We start from the raw sequence: 16624 nt of genomic DNA, 5'->3' as shown, positions 1-16624 counted from the left end.
CAAGCCCACCCACTCAGGAATCAGCACCAGGGCAACAGCTCAAAGGGTACAATCTCTTTGTGGGAAGTAGAGGGTAGTGACTGAAAGTGGGGCTAGAGCTGAGCAAGCAGCATTGTTCCCTCTCTAGCCCCTCCCCTGCATACAGCACCACAAAGCAGCAAAATGGGTCGCCCCACCCTGGCAAATACATAAGACTCTGCCCCTTACAAAGTAATAGGTGTGCCAAGAAAAAGAAATACGGCCTAAATGAAAGAACAGAGCAAAACTCTAGAAAAAGAATTCAGCAAAAAGGAGACAGCCAACCTGTCAGCTGCAGAGTTCAAAGCACAGGTGATCTGGTTACTCACAAAATTGATTATGTACAGCTGCAAAATAAAGGAAGAAGTGAAAGCTATACAGAGTGAAATACAGAAAAATATACAGGGAACCAACAGTGAAGGGAAGGAAACCTGGACTGCAATAAATAATTTGGAACAGAAGGAAGAAATAAACATTCAGTCAGAACAGAATGAAGAAACAAGAATTCCAGAAATGAGGAGAGGTTTTAGAACAACTTTCTAAAGAGTTTCTCTTGAGGAGACAACTTTAAATTTTCCAACATCCAAATCATAAGGGTGCCAGAGGGGGAAGAGGAAGAGCAATAAACTGACAACTTATTTGAAAAAATAATGACAGAAAACTTGCCAAATCTGGTGAAGAAAATAGACATAACAAGTCCAGGAAGCTCAGAGAGTCCCAAAAAAGTTAGACCCCAAAAAAGCCACACCAAGCACATCATAATTAAATTGCCAGAGATTAAAGATAAAGAGACAATCTTAGAAACAGAAAGAGAAAAGAAGACAGTTACCTACAAAGGAGATCCCATAAGACTATTAGCTGATTTCTCAAAAGAAAACTTACAGGCTAGAAGAGGCTGCAAAGAAGTATTCCAAGTCATGAAAGGCAAAGACCTATATCCAGGATTCCTCTATCCAGCAAAGCTATTATTTAGAATGGAAGGGCAGATAAAGTGCTTCCCAGATAAGGGCAAGCTGAAGGAGTTCATCATCATCAAGCCCTTATTATATGAAATGTTAAAGGGACTTATCTAAAAAAAGAAGATCAAAACTATGAACAGTAAACTGACAACAAACTCACAACTATCAACAACTGAACCTGAAAAGAAAATACAAAACAAAAACAAACTAAGCAAATTAGAACAGGAACAGAATCACATAAATGGAGATCACATGAAGGCTTAGCAGTGAGAAGGGAAAAGGCAGAGTAAGTGGGAAAAGGTACAGGAAATAAGCATAATTAGTAGGTACAAAACAGATAGGGGGAGGTTAAGAATAGTACAGGAAGTGGAGGAGCCAAAGAACTTACTTGTTTGACCCATGGACATGGACTAAGGAAGGGGGGGTATTAGAGGGAATTGGGTTACTGGGAGGAAGGAGATAAGGGGAGAAAATAATAGGAAAACTGTAATAGCATAATTAATAAAATGTACTTAAGAAATAACAAAAATAAATTAAAAATCTCAAAATAATAAAGTAAAATAATAAAAGTGTAGGGTAGACAGAGTCAGTCTGGCTCCCTCACCCAGATGTCTGTGGAACTAAGCTAAGCCGTGTTCTCATAACCTTGAGTGGGCTCACATGTGGAAAATCACACTGTATTATTCAGTGTTCAAATACTGGTATAACTGGTAATTCCCGTAATTGGCATGTATATGTACATATACATGTACATATAGGAGTATAATAGTTTAACTGTACAACTTCAATAGTGATAATATTTAGCAATTAGGAATACAAACTAAAAAGATTGCCAACAGAATAGTTACAAATAAAAACTCTTGAATAGTTCAGATGAGAGACTGTGGTGTGTATGTCTGTGTGTTTCTAAACTTTTAATTTTATACTCCTCTGTATCACTAAAAATTAATCATGGACATGAATTATAATTACTTTAATATCCTCTGTTCAGCTAAAGAAAGCCCGTTCAGATATATAATTAGCTACATCTGTATGTAATTATATGGAATCAGATTTTTCATATGAATAAGAAAAGAACACAATGCATATAATTATATGTATTACTATATATTCTATTTTAAAATGGTAAAGTTGCATATATGTATGTATGAGTAAATGCATGAAAAATACCCAGAAAGGAACACCCCAAACTAATAACAGTGGCTACTTATTTGGGCAGTGTTTTATTTTTGTATTTTATTTTATTGCTTATATAAATTTTCGCCTGTACAATGCATTGATTACACAGTTTTAATAGAAAAAATATTAAAATACTAGATTACTTAATTGGCATGATACACAACTTAGCCATGATTTACTCTGAGCCTCCAACATTCAAGGTGTCAGCTCTGGGTACAGGAACCATCTGCAACTCCCCTGCACCTCCAGTCTTGGCGGCTGATCCAGGCTGGTCCCTAAATCTTTAAATATTTCAGGAATGAATCACTAAATGTAAGTAGGGTGCTTAATATAGTATGTGACACATAGTAGGTATACAATAAATGAAATCACTTGTTTTATAAAATAATCTATATAAACCAGTAAGAAATAATAGCTTTTGGTAACTAAAATTAACTGGAAAGGAGTGGAAATGGGAGGGAGGTGGGGAGGGCTGGGGAGGTGGGCTGGGATGGGAGTAAAAGACAGAAAACTGTACTTGAACAACAATTAAAATAAAATAAATTTTTTTTAAAAAAGTTACTGAGATAGTAATATGAGTGGTGGCCTATGAAAAACTGTATTTTTCCTGTTATTTTCCTATCTTTATTTTTAAAATTATCTATTTGTATACATGTCACATTATCAAATAAGAATACCTATTGAAAAAGTCCAGCTTATTATGGTTAAAGATTAAAAAGAGCATATTTTCACTTGTGACTTTATGTTTTCTCAGTTGCATACATTTTCCTTTTGTTTTTGTGGTTTCTATTTAACCTAGATTTCCTCAAAATGGGTAATATATTTCCTGAAGCTTCATTAGTATCCTTCATATCAGCAAACCAGCAGCNGGAAATGGGAGGGAGGTGGGGAGCGCTGGGGAGGTGGGCTGGGATGGGAGTAAAAGACAGAAAACTGTACTTGAACAATAATTAAAATAAAATAAATTTTTTTAAAAAAGTTACTGAGATAGTAATATGAGTGGTGGCCTATGAAAAACTGTATTTTTTCCTGTTATTTTCCTATTGTTATTTTTAAAATTATCTATTTGTATACATGTCACATTAATCAAATAAAAATACCTATTGAAAAAGTCCAGCTTATTATGGTTAAAGATTAAAAAGAGCATATTTTCACTTGTGACTTTATGTTTTCTCAGTTGCATACATTTTCCTTTTGTTTTTGTGGTTTCTATTTAACCTAGATTTCCTCAAAATGGGTAATATATTTCCTGAAGCTTCATTAGTATCCTTCATATCAGCAAACCAGCAGCAGAAACTTTTGCTGGCTTTTATGTATTAGAATTCTGTTAAGCAGAGTGCTTCCTTTTTTGTAAGTCCTATCTACAATAAAACTAGGTTGAGTACAAATGTATAATGGCAATTACTTCCTCAATTAATTTTGTTGTGAATGTGCCAGAACTCGAGCCAATGAAGTCATTCTGAATATCTTTAATAGACAATAAGCTTCAGTCATGACCAAAGTGCGGAAGGGGAACGATATGCACATGGCTAATTTGATGGTCGTGACCTCCAATGAGTTTCCATTTCCCTTTAGGGTTTAGACTAAAGCTGAAAACAAAAGTAAAATTCAAGTTCCTAGAGGTATTTCCCTGCTCTGCCTTTGCTTCAAATAAATCAGTTGTGTTACTGGCAGAATCGGCGCCCACAGAAGGATGGTGACCTTAATGCAGAAACCTAGAAGATGCGGTCTGGAAGTCTTCAGGCAGAAGAGAACTTGGCCAGCTGTCACTGAACATTTATTTTATATTAATGAAGGGACAGTGATCAGTCTACTGTAACAGAGCTAATTCTCCCCTCCAATCCAAAGCACAACCTGACATCACCGCTTCTGATATTTGGACAATGGAGGTGAGAAGAAAATTAGAAGAGTAATGATCTATCTGAAATGGAAAAAAATTATAATCAGAAAGGAAAAATTTACTTTGTTTTGGTATGAATAAAGTTGTCAATCCAGTTATATGCTATTGAAGATCTTGTTTAAATGCAAGCATTTAATGTAGTGTTTATGAACTATTATATTATACTTTTTTCACAAGCATATGATAGAAAAATAATCTTTTGTCTCCATTATAAAAATGAGATATAAGTAACACAGGCTTGTCCAATTTATGGATGTGACAGCTGTTGGATATACATATTGACACTTTGCTTAGTAGACTATCATTTACTGTCACATTTTTAATTAGAATGCAATCTTCCTTTGTCTTTAATCTATTTACATCATGAATAACAAATTTCTTTCCCTTAAGCAAAATATTTATCATAAGGCAATTTTACCAAAACAGTTACAGAAAGGAGGAAATCATACTGGAAATCACTTAACTTTTGAATTTCCAAACTACTTGGCATCTTGAAAATAATAAGGAAAATATTTTACTTTTACTGACTAATATTTGCAAATTTGTCTTCCCCAAAACATTCATATTCTGTCTGTTTACCTTAAATATATAGTTATTTTGCCATTAAATCCCGGCCATGCTATGGAAAATTTGAGTGGTCTTACAGTCACCTCCATGGTTTTAACACTGGCACATGCAAGGTTTGTCCAGAGTGTATCCAGCCAGGTAATATGAAAAATAGACATTTATTGAAGAAGATACAAGAAACATTGCACATAAGACAATGATGGCTCAGTCCCCTTCAAAGTAGGCACCTTGGGACCTCGAACAGTTCTCCCAATTGCCATCACCTGCCTCATCATATTTTTTGGAACCTCATTGAAAGTGTGAAATCTCTTCCCTTTCAAAGGTGATTTAAATTTGGGGAAAAGCCAGAAAAAAGTTGCAGGGCACCAGATCTGGGCTCTAGGGAGGCTGAATTACCTAGGTGATCTGATGTTTCACCAAAAAATTCTGCATGAGACATGATGCCAGAGCAGGAACATTGCTGTGATGAATGAACCTTCCAATCACCAGTTGTCCATAGCTGCATCCTTCTGAATCATCCCAATAGTTTCTGCAGAGGAATATTCCAACTTAACGAAAAATTTGGTCCAGATTTGTTGCTCTAATTGCTCAGTCATTTTGAATGCTATGGCCACACAGTACACATGCTCATTCAATGGCATCTACCACCCCCACTGACTAATGCGTCTCGTTGTCCATGGATGCACATTCCAGTCTACTCTTTTTGGCTTCCAGGTTACATCAATATTGCACAAACCATTCTCGTTTTATTAACAATGGCTAGACTTTTTCTGGACAGACCTCATACATCTCTTTAATCCATAAAGAGTCTGTTAAAGTAAACAGTTCTAGTGGTAAGAAGAGGTTATTTGTAGAACTCTGGAAAGGTTTTCTTGTGGAGGAGGAAGATGGAAAAAAAATAGAGCAAGAGAATCTGAACTGCTTTTTGGTGAGAAAATCACATAGTTTTGAGTGGGTATGTGATACATTTCCATCAGCTTCTACCAAAAGTATAACAGAAAGTTTATATAGATGATATTTACAAATGAAACTTTGTTTACAGTCTTTCTGGTTGGATGTCAGTTTAATGGTATTATTAGCTGGTACTAACTTCAGCATAAGATTTTGAGTTTAGCATAATATTTGTCAAAAGTAACTGTTACTCCATGTGGACATCTTTAGCTTTATTATAGAAACTTACTATGAAGTAAGCATAACCTCAATTGCATTAATTCTTTATTTCCTCAATTTTGAACTCACCATTATACCTTTAATCTCCTAAGGTCTTAAGAGCAAGGTAGTTATATGATCACATATATACTGTTGTTTCAGTAACTTTAGGAATGTCACTTCCTGATCTCCAAATTGCTTTAGCCTAAATGACTGCTTACTTCTTGTCCTATATCATACTGTGGTATGTGGCAGAAACCTAAGTGCCTTACACAGACTAAATCGTTTATTCTTGAATACATCTGTACAAGGGGCATCCTGTTATATTTGCAAGATTACAGGTAAAAATTGGAGGCACAAAAGGAAGAAGAAACTTGATCAAGGGTACCCAACAGGGAAGTGGAAGCATGAGGTTTAAATCTGGGTAGTTTGACTTCAGAGAATTTACCCTGATTTTTAAACATGATGTTTTGATATTTCAAAATATCTTGCAAAGATGATATTTTGAAATATCTTGGAAGGGTAATCCTAAGTGTGGTTATTAGACATTATTTATTCTTCAAAATGAATTATTAGAATGAAGGCTGCTGACATTGACATTGGTATTGGAAGAGAGATGACTCTTTGGGAAAGAGAGAACTGAGAGGCTGGAATCTTCGAAACACAAGATCCTTACATCACAATTTTAACTAGAAAAATATGTAAGAGCTGTTTTAAAAATGAAAGTTGTATTTAAATCCATTCCTAGAACCTACACTTAAGAAGGCATTTTTTTAATTTTTAAAAGTGGAAATGGATTAAAATATCTGTCCTGAAGGAAGCCACGTTTGCTGGTGATCTGCAGCCTCACCTGACCTCAATGGAAACAGGCTCTGGGTGTGGGGAAAGAAGCCCTCACATCAGCACAGAGGAGCATTTTCCCACTTTACCCCCACCCCATTTCCCTTTTTTTAAATATTTTTAAATTTAATTTATTTATGTTTAGAGGGGAATATCAATGTATGGTTGCCTCTCATGTGTCCCCCGCTGGGAACTGGCCTGCAGCCCAGGCATGTGCCCTGACTGGGAATCGAACCGCGATCCTCTGGTTCGCAGGCCTACACTCAATCCACTGAGCTACACCAGCCAGGCCCATTTCCCATTTTTTTAATGGACTCTCTGGAGTAAAACATATGAATATATGCAAAAGAGGCTCTAATTCATTGTCTCTTTGGTATTTTTGTTGTTCTTTGTATCAGATGCTTGCTTGACAGAGGACAGATTACAATTTTAGACTGTGTTGAGAATTCCAGCAAGCAGAGGAATCTGATTTAGATACATTGAGCACACGTTTGAAAGGAAGTCTTTTTGTCTAGACATGGCTGATTTCACTGCTAGCTCTTGATATTCAGTAATAGACCCAGAGGCTGGAAGAGAGGAAGTGCTGACCAGTACGAATGCATTTCAGGGTGTGAAGCGTGGAGATCATCAGAAAGTAGGTTTAGAGCGCATTGTCCGAGGTTTTAGTACAGATCCTTGCTTTTGTATCAAATAATTTTAGTAATTAATACACATTACCATGTGCCTCTTCAGACCTGTTATTAACTTGTGTAATTATATTTCCCATTGCTTTTATCTTCTTTAAAATCCAAACTTTGAAATAAATTTACATATACATATCTGCTCCTGATTTCAAAACCAAAAATTATGAATTCCATGAAAATAGAAAACACATCTTTACAAAATCTTCATAAAGTACATCTCACCTAGTTAGGGCTTACTGAAGGAATGAGTGCTTATGTGAGGCAACTTGGAAAATTAAAAAAAAAAATAGAAAAACAAATGAAACCCAGAAGCTGGTTTGCAATAAAATTTGGTGCTTAGTTTAGCTCAAAGTTTTCTTTAAGTTTACATTTTCGACTGAGGTACAGTCAACATTTTATAAGTTTATATTTTTGAGGTATATTAGTTTCAGGTGACTAACATTATGTTTGACATTTTTGTATATTACAAGTCTAATGTACGATCAACTAGAAGTTTGTACCTTCTGACCTTCTTTACACTGTTGACTCGACCTCAAACTTCCCACCTCTGGCACCCACCAATGCAGCCACCATATTTCGCCATGTATAATGTGCTCCCATGTATAGTGTGCACCCATGTTTTGGGGGCCAAACTTTCAGGAAAAAATCTTTCTTTTTAATTTTTACATTCAATTATTTATTTATTTACATTTGGAAAAAAACTGATTATTGTATTCCAGGGTATTATTTTTGCATACGGATATCTTTATTGCTTTCTAGAGAAAGGAATAGGTACTTTTAATATATAGGCATAAAATAAAAGAATTACAAACATTTATACAGATACAGAATTAGTACTACCTATGTATAATGCACATCCTTATTTTTCCCTCAAAAATTTGGGCAAAAAAGTGTTCATTATACATGGCAAAATATGGTATTCTCTGTATCTATGAGGTTAAGGCTTTTTTGTTTGTTTATTTTTAGATTCCATATGTAAGCAAGATCACAGATATTTGTCTCTCTCTGTCTTAATTCGGCAGTGTCTGGTAATTTCAGCAAAAAAGAAGCAATGCTTTGGTTTTCTTCTGATTATCCAATAACAGAAGTACGTATGATGAGAAATTTACCTGGCTCTGAATTTGAAAATGCATAAAGTTGGAATATAATTAATGATATATATATAGTTTTTTAAGGGACAGAAACAATCTTTATTTTTTATGGAATCCCTCAATTAAAATGGAGAGTGTAAAATTAAATGTTTATTCAGTGAGATTTTACTTTGAGGAGCCGCCAGTGGCAGAAAGATTTTGATCTTTGTTTCTCTAGGATTTAACAAAATGCTTGGCATATTGGAGAATCTCAGTAGATGTTGCTTAAATTGAAATATCTCAATCTCAGTTAAAAGGCAAGTTAGAGATAGATTACAGTTTTTTTCTCCAAAAGATAGGATAGCCCAACTTGCGCGTGTGTGTATGTGTATGTGTGTGTGAGATACCTGAAATGCAGAAATAGTACAATAAGGCCACGTCTGGACTACAGACTTGATAGTGTCTCTGAACAAGCTCCCCAGTGGGCCAAGCCTGTGTGTTGCTGCTTGTGTTACTTTTCATCTGGTAGAAGAATGGTCTAGATAGAGGCCGTAGGAACATACATGCTCCGCTGCTTTCAGTAATGGATGATATGCCCAATCACTGTCTTGATTGAGCCAAGAACTTTTGGGACATTGTTAAGGATATAAAATTGTTTAAAACTTGGGTTACATTCAAATAAAATATAATATATTTATTATTCATAAGACCTTTCATTTTCAAACACTCATGGCAGTTAACTGGAATTCAGGAGAAATAAATTGCTGAATGGCTTCTTTAGTTTATGAAGTAAATAAATGAGGACTGATTGGATGATCCATCAGGAGGAAGTGAGGCAATCCTTGCTGCCGTGCGGGTCACTGGGTGATGAGATTGGAGAGTTGATCATGTGGGCCAGGGCATTGGAAGTTGCCTGCCTCTCGTGGACTGAGAGAGGCCGGGGTAGTCAAGGGGAGCCCATGGTCTGCACTAAAAAGGCAGAAGGACAATTTGATTTGACTTATTGACTGACTAGCTATTTAGACTAAATTGAGCATGTGAGCAGTGGAAGGGTCTTTAATGCGTCTCCAGTTAGTGATTAAGTGAATGTGATTTTGACTGCAGTGTATTCTGAACTAAAGCAAAGGAAAAAAATCTAGACCCACAAATGGCTTCAGTACTCTCTCTGCCACCTTCCTTTTATTTTTGTGGGCAGACAGGGCCCCTGGGAAAGTGACTAAATAACCGCTGGATTTGTCCAGTGATGTCTTGACGAAACAATGCATTTTTGTTTGTTTTTTGTTTTTTAAGAATATGTTTATGCTCTATTTATTGTGGAAAAGTCTTTCTCCCTGGTGTGTGTGTGCGTGAGTGTGAGTTTGGCCCCCAAACTCCTTAGTGCCCTGAGGCTGAGCGGAGGCCCTTCTGCATGAGTTTCTTCAGTGTTTGGCGTGAGCCCAAGTGCTTCAGGGCTACCAAAATACTGTTTTTCTTTCCCATCAAGGTCCTGGAGCACACTTCAAGGATTTTAGTGTTTAGCTTCTTTTTGGCCTCTCTAAATGTAAAGTTTTGATATGGGTTTTAAAACTTTTAATATCTACCGTCTGTAGTTTATTTCTCTGCACAAAGGGTTTTCATTTGAACAATATCTGGAACTTTCTCTTATTCTTTGGCAACTTTGTCTTTTGTTCTTCATTACACAAGGAGACAGAGAGAACATAGTAAAAGTAGGTGAAAGAAGTGAGCCAGAATGTAGAGTGTGTTGGTGTGATGTCACCCACACCATAGGACCATGAAATGTCCTCAAAACTGCAAGTCAGCAGTGCCTGGCTCATGAAGGAACTCAGTGAGTACTTGATAAATGGGAGAAGGCATATATTATACATTTTAAAATATTATACAGTTAAGCAAAGATGGTGCTTTGAAATATGTCTATCAATATAATGAAAATAAATATAATTACCTAAAATTTTAACAATGAACTACTTAAAAGAACAAGTCATTTGTAATTCTAGATGTTTTTGCTTTGTATTTGTCTAGAACAAGAACTTGTTTCAAAATTTTGTTTCATTTAATTGTGGATTTCTTCTTTTTTTTTACTCAGATTTTTTTGCTACACACACAAATTTTTAGCTTCAGCTACACACAGCTACACTTCAGCTTCACCCTTCAGCTACACGTCTGGTCTCTAAAATTGCACACTTTGGACAGCAACTGTCTTATGACATGGGACAGCTGAGAGACTTCCCCTCTCACCCTGGACGGTGACTAGACTGCCAGCCTTTCCCTTTCAGCAGGGGTTCGGCACTAATCGTGCCGTAGGCCCCACTGGCAATCTGATGAATGTACCTTCTCAGGATAATGTTTTAAATGCATAAAATAAAATATGTGAATTGTAAAGAAAACCAATTATGAAGAAACACAAAATATCAAAATATTTTTAAATGCAAAGTTTAAGAACGTATGAGCATTCTTACCAACACAGTGAATCACAACAGCAAATGAGTCCCATAGCAGCCATCATTTCAAGGGAGTGCTGAGCATAAATAATATTTTGGCATAGGTTTAACAATTGGAATATGATATGAAATTACCTGTGCCTTCTGTTGATGACAAAGTCACAGCACTGCAAATACCACTCCGGTTGATTGTCTGCATTCAAAGTGGAACACTACACAAAATTTCAGCCAGAGGTTAGTGGTGATACACATGTAATATTTTTCCTCACCCAGGTTCACAGGTTGAAGTTATGAACCCCTGTCATCCAGTGACACTGATAGCATTATCTCCACCGTGTAAAATGGTAAAGATTTGAGACTACCTAATAGGATTTGCATTTTGAGTAATAAATTTGCAGAGATCTGTCCCGTCTTTTGCCCTTACCCTTCTGGGAGTAGTAGTGTGTTTTTGAAAGATAAGGGCTAAGAGGGACAATCTGATTACAGATAAAGATAACCTAACCCAAGGCTTAAGGCAGTTGCCTTTTTTAATGAATGGATTTTGAAGTGTTTAGGGGGTATGTGCACTAAGGCAATGCAACCTCTCAGTCGCGTTCAGTAACCTCAGCAGGTCATTTGGCTTTTTGTTTGTTAAAGGCAGCAGATTGTCAGTGTTGTAAACTAGGTCCCCTCTGTTGCTCCTGTAGCAGAGCAGAGTTTTTCGTAAGCGCTCTCACTTCCAGTTGAACCATTCCATCTAGGACGTGACCGGCACAAAGAACAGTGCAGGTGTGTAGAAACTGCTGAAATGTGGGCTTTGGTGGGGCAGAGCTCAGGTTGGGGTGTTTTTGTCTCTCCAAAATTCATATGTTGGAATCCTAATTCCCAAAGGTGATGCTATTCATTAGTTGGGCCTTGGAGAAGTTATTGGTTGAGGTAGGGACCTCACGTATGGTGCTTTTATTAAAAATAAATTACCACTGAGCTCCCTAGCCACCTCCTATGTGAGGCTACAAGAAGTCTGTGGCCTGGGAGAGGACTGTGGCCTGACTAAGCTGGCATTCTGATCTCAGACTGCCAACCTCCAGAACTGTGAGGAAAAAAGTGTGTGGTTTTGTAAACTACTTCATCTATACTATCTTGTTTTAGCAGCCCAAACAGACTGATGCCCAGTGTTAGTTGTACACATGAGAGTGACTTGCTGCCATTCCCGTCCGAACCTCCCGTGGCAGGCAGCACCTGTGTCAGGAGACTTAATCCATAAGATCTGTACTCTAGGTCTGACTCAGGACTGTACACTGAATTTCTTTCTTAGTATATTCATTCATAAAATGTGTATAACAAAAAAAATAGCTGTTCTGTCTTCTAAAATAATTTGTTTAAAGCATCAGGTGTGATAATATATGCCAAAGCCATTGATTAGAAGTCCTGAAGTGCAATGCAAATATAGATAATAATATGGTAGTAAAAATAAGCATAGTGAACATTGTACAAGCAAGTGAAAATTAATGTGACAAGATTTTATTTATTCAAAGAATTTTAAACAAAAAGGTACCACTATTTTTTAAATGAAAACACATTTTGATTTTAAATCTTTAGCCCAAGGATGTTCCTAATGATGGCCTACATTTTTATAGAATTATGCTTTCACTCTGTTTTATAATATAAATAGGATAGACTCTTATTTAGACTCTTACATTTAGACTCCTTAAATGTAAGACTTCTGACTCTAGAATTTCATCCAGATTTCAGCATTCCATTGAACATTTCATCTAATGACAGATTTTAATTTTCATATGTTTAGCAGAACCACAGATAAGACTTTATAAGTAAAACCTAACTATCCAGTAAGAACTTAGAAGAGGCTTACAAACAAGAGTGTAGTGCAGGGCAGTTTGCAGTAGGTAAGAGTTTTTAAAGCTAATGCATGCTTTAAAAGCCTCTCAAAAATATTCCTGAGAAAATTTTTAAGCTGAAGATAGTGATTGATGAGTGTGATAACATTCTAAGTATAGTAACAGTGATGAAGAACTGAAAAATCAAATTGATTCCCCATGAAGGCTGGAACATATTAAGAAATGTCAAGTTGGTAGGGGTTCTCAGAGGAAACAAGATGTATAATTTTTTGAGCAGCAGGTTATGATGGTGTGGAAGTTGGTAACTTCGACCATGCACTTTTGGTGGTTGCATGTCAGAACAGCCTAAGTCACTTTTTCAAAATACTTTTCCTCTTCATATGTCAACCACCAATTATTTATATCTCACGGTCCAAAACATTTGGGGAGTTGATCTTGTTTTTAAAATTTAGCAAGATTTTAAAAATATTCTTCAGGGGTTTTCATGCAACAGCTTTCAATTTAGAATAATTAATGAGGATACTAAAATAAAAAATAGTAACTGGAGATTTTTAAAGAAAGATCTTGTTAGTTTACATTGCTGTGAAGGAAGTATGGAGCCTTGCTAAAAAAAAACAGTGTGATTTTAAAATCTATTATATGATTCCAGAGTTAGGGGAGGAAAACATCAGGTAAGTTTCAGGCATCTTATGTTGCCAGAAAATAAAAGTAAAAAAAAAATAAATAAAGCACACCCAGGAGGCATAGTAGCTAACCTGAAAAGGCTCCCTAATTGCCAAAGTTAGAAAAACTTAGGCAACGAAATAAATAGCATTAATAAATGAATAAAATAATTAAATAAGTAAATGTTTAGATACTCAGAACTTAAATATTTATGAATCAAAAACATAAATGGATAAATACATTAATGGGGTTAAAGTAACAATTCTAGTGAATAAATGTAGAAAGAATGAGGGAAATAGGAAAACCGCCATAAGAACACCAAAGCAAAAAATTGGTCATTAAATATTTAAACAGAATCTGGATATTTACATAGTCCCACAGTATCCACCTCTCCAAATGTGTAATTACAAAGATAAAAATAATAACATTACAATGGAGAATCCTGACACACACTTTATTAACCAAGTGACCAAGGTTAACATCACCAGTAATATGTGTCAATATGATGCACCTCAGTGCATTGCACAGAGAAGTGCACGTCCTCTCTCTGGCACCTCCCCAAGTAATGCACACACTCCATCTATGGTGAGAGAACATCACACAGACCCAAATCCCGGGTAGTATGAGAATTGGCATGTCATAAAAGATAAGGAGAGACATGAACAGTCAGAGATTATAGGAGACCAAAGAGATGGGACAACTAAATTCAATGCAGGACTCTGGATTGGATACACGGACAGACAAAAAAAATGTTAGTGAAAAAAATTGGGGAAACTTGAGTAAGTCTGTGCTTTAGATAACAGTATCGCATTGAGGTTGATTTCTTAGTTTTTACCAATGGTCTAGTTATGTGCGATGCTAACGTAAGGAGAACCTGGGTGAAAGATATGTAGGAACTGTATTATACTCGCAACCTTTCTATTAAGGCTAAAGTATTAATCTCAATGTAAAAAGTTTTTAGAAGAACTATTATAATAAAAGTTACAGATACAACTGGGTAATGACTAACACTTATGTAACGTGCTAGAAATTGTAATTCTTTACACATATTAACTCATGTAAGGTTTACAACATTCTATGGTCACTATTTACCATCATCACCATATTAAAGATGATAAAACTGAGACAAAGAGAGGTCAGGTTTTTCCTGAGGTCACAATTCTTGGTAATGGTGAAGGAATGATTTTAACCTAGAATTTGAACTCTAGAATGTGCATTCTAGTCACTGTGCCGTGGTATCCAAGATCAGTGATTTTCCTGTAAGAAAGTTTGTCCCTCTAATAATGTTTCCTTTGCCTTAAACACCTTGGGAATTTATTTTAGAACTTATAGCACATCCTTTTGTACATCCTGCATGTTAGCAAATGTTTGTCCTTTGAGAATGTGCTTGTTCTTTAAAAATTATTTAGGGCCAAGTAAGCTAGGTAGTTTAAAATAATAAGCTGTGAGGAAAGAAATAATTTGTGGTCATACAGTAATGACTCTAACAGTCTTTTGTCTTAAGATGGGTTTTATTTTTAAACTTCAAAGAAATGGTTTTAATCATCTTACTCAATTAAAATACATGACATATATACAGTTTTGATTATTAAACATTATATCCTGAATATCTTTCCTGAGCTATAATTACTCATCTGCATCGTTTTAATATTTAATTCTATGAATATATTATATTTCATATAATCAAGTATCTGTGTTTAGATATTTGGTTTTATTTTTTAGAAAAATGTTTTTATGAAGATCCTTGCATATATATTTTTACCAGTTTTTATTTATATGCTTATGCATTCATCCATCCTCATTCACATTCATTCATTCAAGTATATTTAGGTATTTTTATCTGATAAGTGTCAGGAACTATTCAAGATGCTAGAGTTATGGCAGAGAACAAAACAGGTTATCCCTTGCCCTTAAGGATCTCATATCCTTTAGGATAAATCCCTGCAAGTAGAATTGCTGAGTCAATAATTAGATGCATGTTTACTTGTTTTGACCAACTTGTCACATTGTTGCCTAAGGAATTTGTAGTAATTTACAAACCCATCAAAAATGTTTGAGAGTCCTAGTCAACAGATTTTTTAATTACTTCTCTCTCTGTTCTTTATATTGGGTAATTTCTCTTGAGCTATCTGCAAGATCACTGAGTCTTTTGCTATCTCTAATCTATTATGAACCTTATGTAGTGAAATTTTATTTCAGATATTGTATTATTTGGTTTTCAAGTTTATTTTTTATATTTTCTGTTTTCAGCTGACATGGCATATTAATTCAGTAAGGCTGAGCATAATTTCCCTACCTCCTTGAGCATAGTTATAATAATACTTTTAAAAAAAATCCTTCTCTACTCCTACCAACACCTAGGTCACTGTAGAACCAGTCTTTATTAGTTGTCTATTGACCATGTATCATGCTTTCCTATTTCTGTTAATGTTATTTACATTATATAATGGTCGTCATGAACGATACTGTAGTGACTCTAGACTGTGCACGTCTCTCTCTGGAATCTGCCTGTTTGTAGTTGTTGCCCAGTGTCTTTAGATAGTTTTGTGTATTTTCCAGAACTCATAGTTGTGCATTAGTATCCACTTGGCCGTACCCAGAAATAGAATTCTTTATAAACCTATTTTTGAAGGCATTTCTCAAACGTATTTTAAAATGTTTTGAGTGTCAGGGTATATTTTGCAAACAGACAAATACTGTACATACATTTTTTGACTTTTAAAATATGATTACTTTGTAGCAGTATCCTGCTTATAGATATACTTTTTCTTTCTCATTTTAAAAGCTATGAATGTAGAGAAAATGTAAAGAATTTTTTTTTCAATGAAATTAGACCAACACTGGAAAAGTAACAAATTTACATTGCCTTTGCAGGAATTCTTTGCCTTATACATGGTAAGTATTCTAAGAAGAAAGAACAATAAGTAGATACATTTAAAAGTTTTTTAAAAAGCAGAAAAATATAGATAGAAAGGATCACCTATAATTTTCGACTTGGATCCTAATTTTTATTTCTGGACATGCTCAAACTACCTATCTTAGTCTTCAGGTTTTATCCTTATGTCTTTTTGTAATGGGAAACAGTTGAATTTAAATGGTTCCAGATTTATGGCATGCCCCACATCTGTTCATAGTGATCTTCAAGGAAGAAGAATAAACATAACACTTTCTGTAGGACCGACTAATGCATTATTACCAGTGAATGATCGAAGTACTGATTTAGGTCACTTAATGAGGACATACCTAATTTGGAATGAGTTACAAATTTGATACCCAAACATGCTGCTAGTGTACAGGGGAAACTAAATGAAAGTCCCCTACAT

General features: G+C 35.4%; 1 protein-coding gene across 1 annotated transcript in view; it reads left to right on the top strand.

The window, feature by feature from the left end:
* The window catches only part of NLGN1 (neuroligin 1), a 431286-nt gene that overhangs the window by 39120 nt on the left and 375542 nt on the right, over nt 1–16624 (top strand). The gene's annotated exons all lie outside the window — the stretch shown is intronic.

Source organism: Sturnira hondurensis, unplaced genomic scaffold (assembly GCF_014824575.4).
Source record: "Sturnira hondurensis isolate 20B ecotype Veracruz unplaced genomic scaffold, ASM1482457v3 Scaffold0005279, whole genome shotgun sequence".
In the NCBI taxonomy this organism is placed as follows: domain Eukaryota; kingdom Metazoa; phylum Chordata; class Mammalia; order Chiroptera; family Phyllostomidae; genus Sturnira; species Sturnira hondurensis.
The sequence above is the reverse complement of the archived record's forward strand: the minus strand, read 5'-3'. Positions and strand labels throughout refer to the sequence as shown.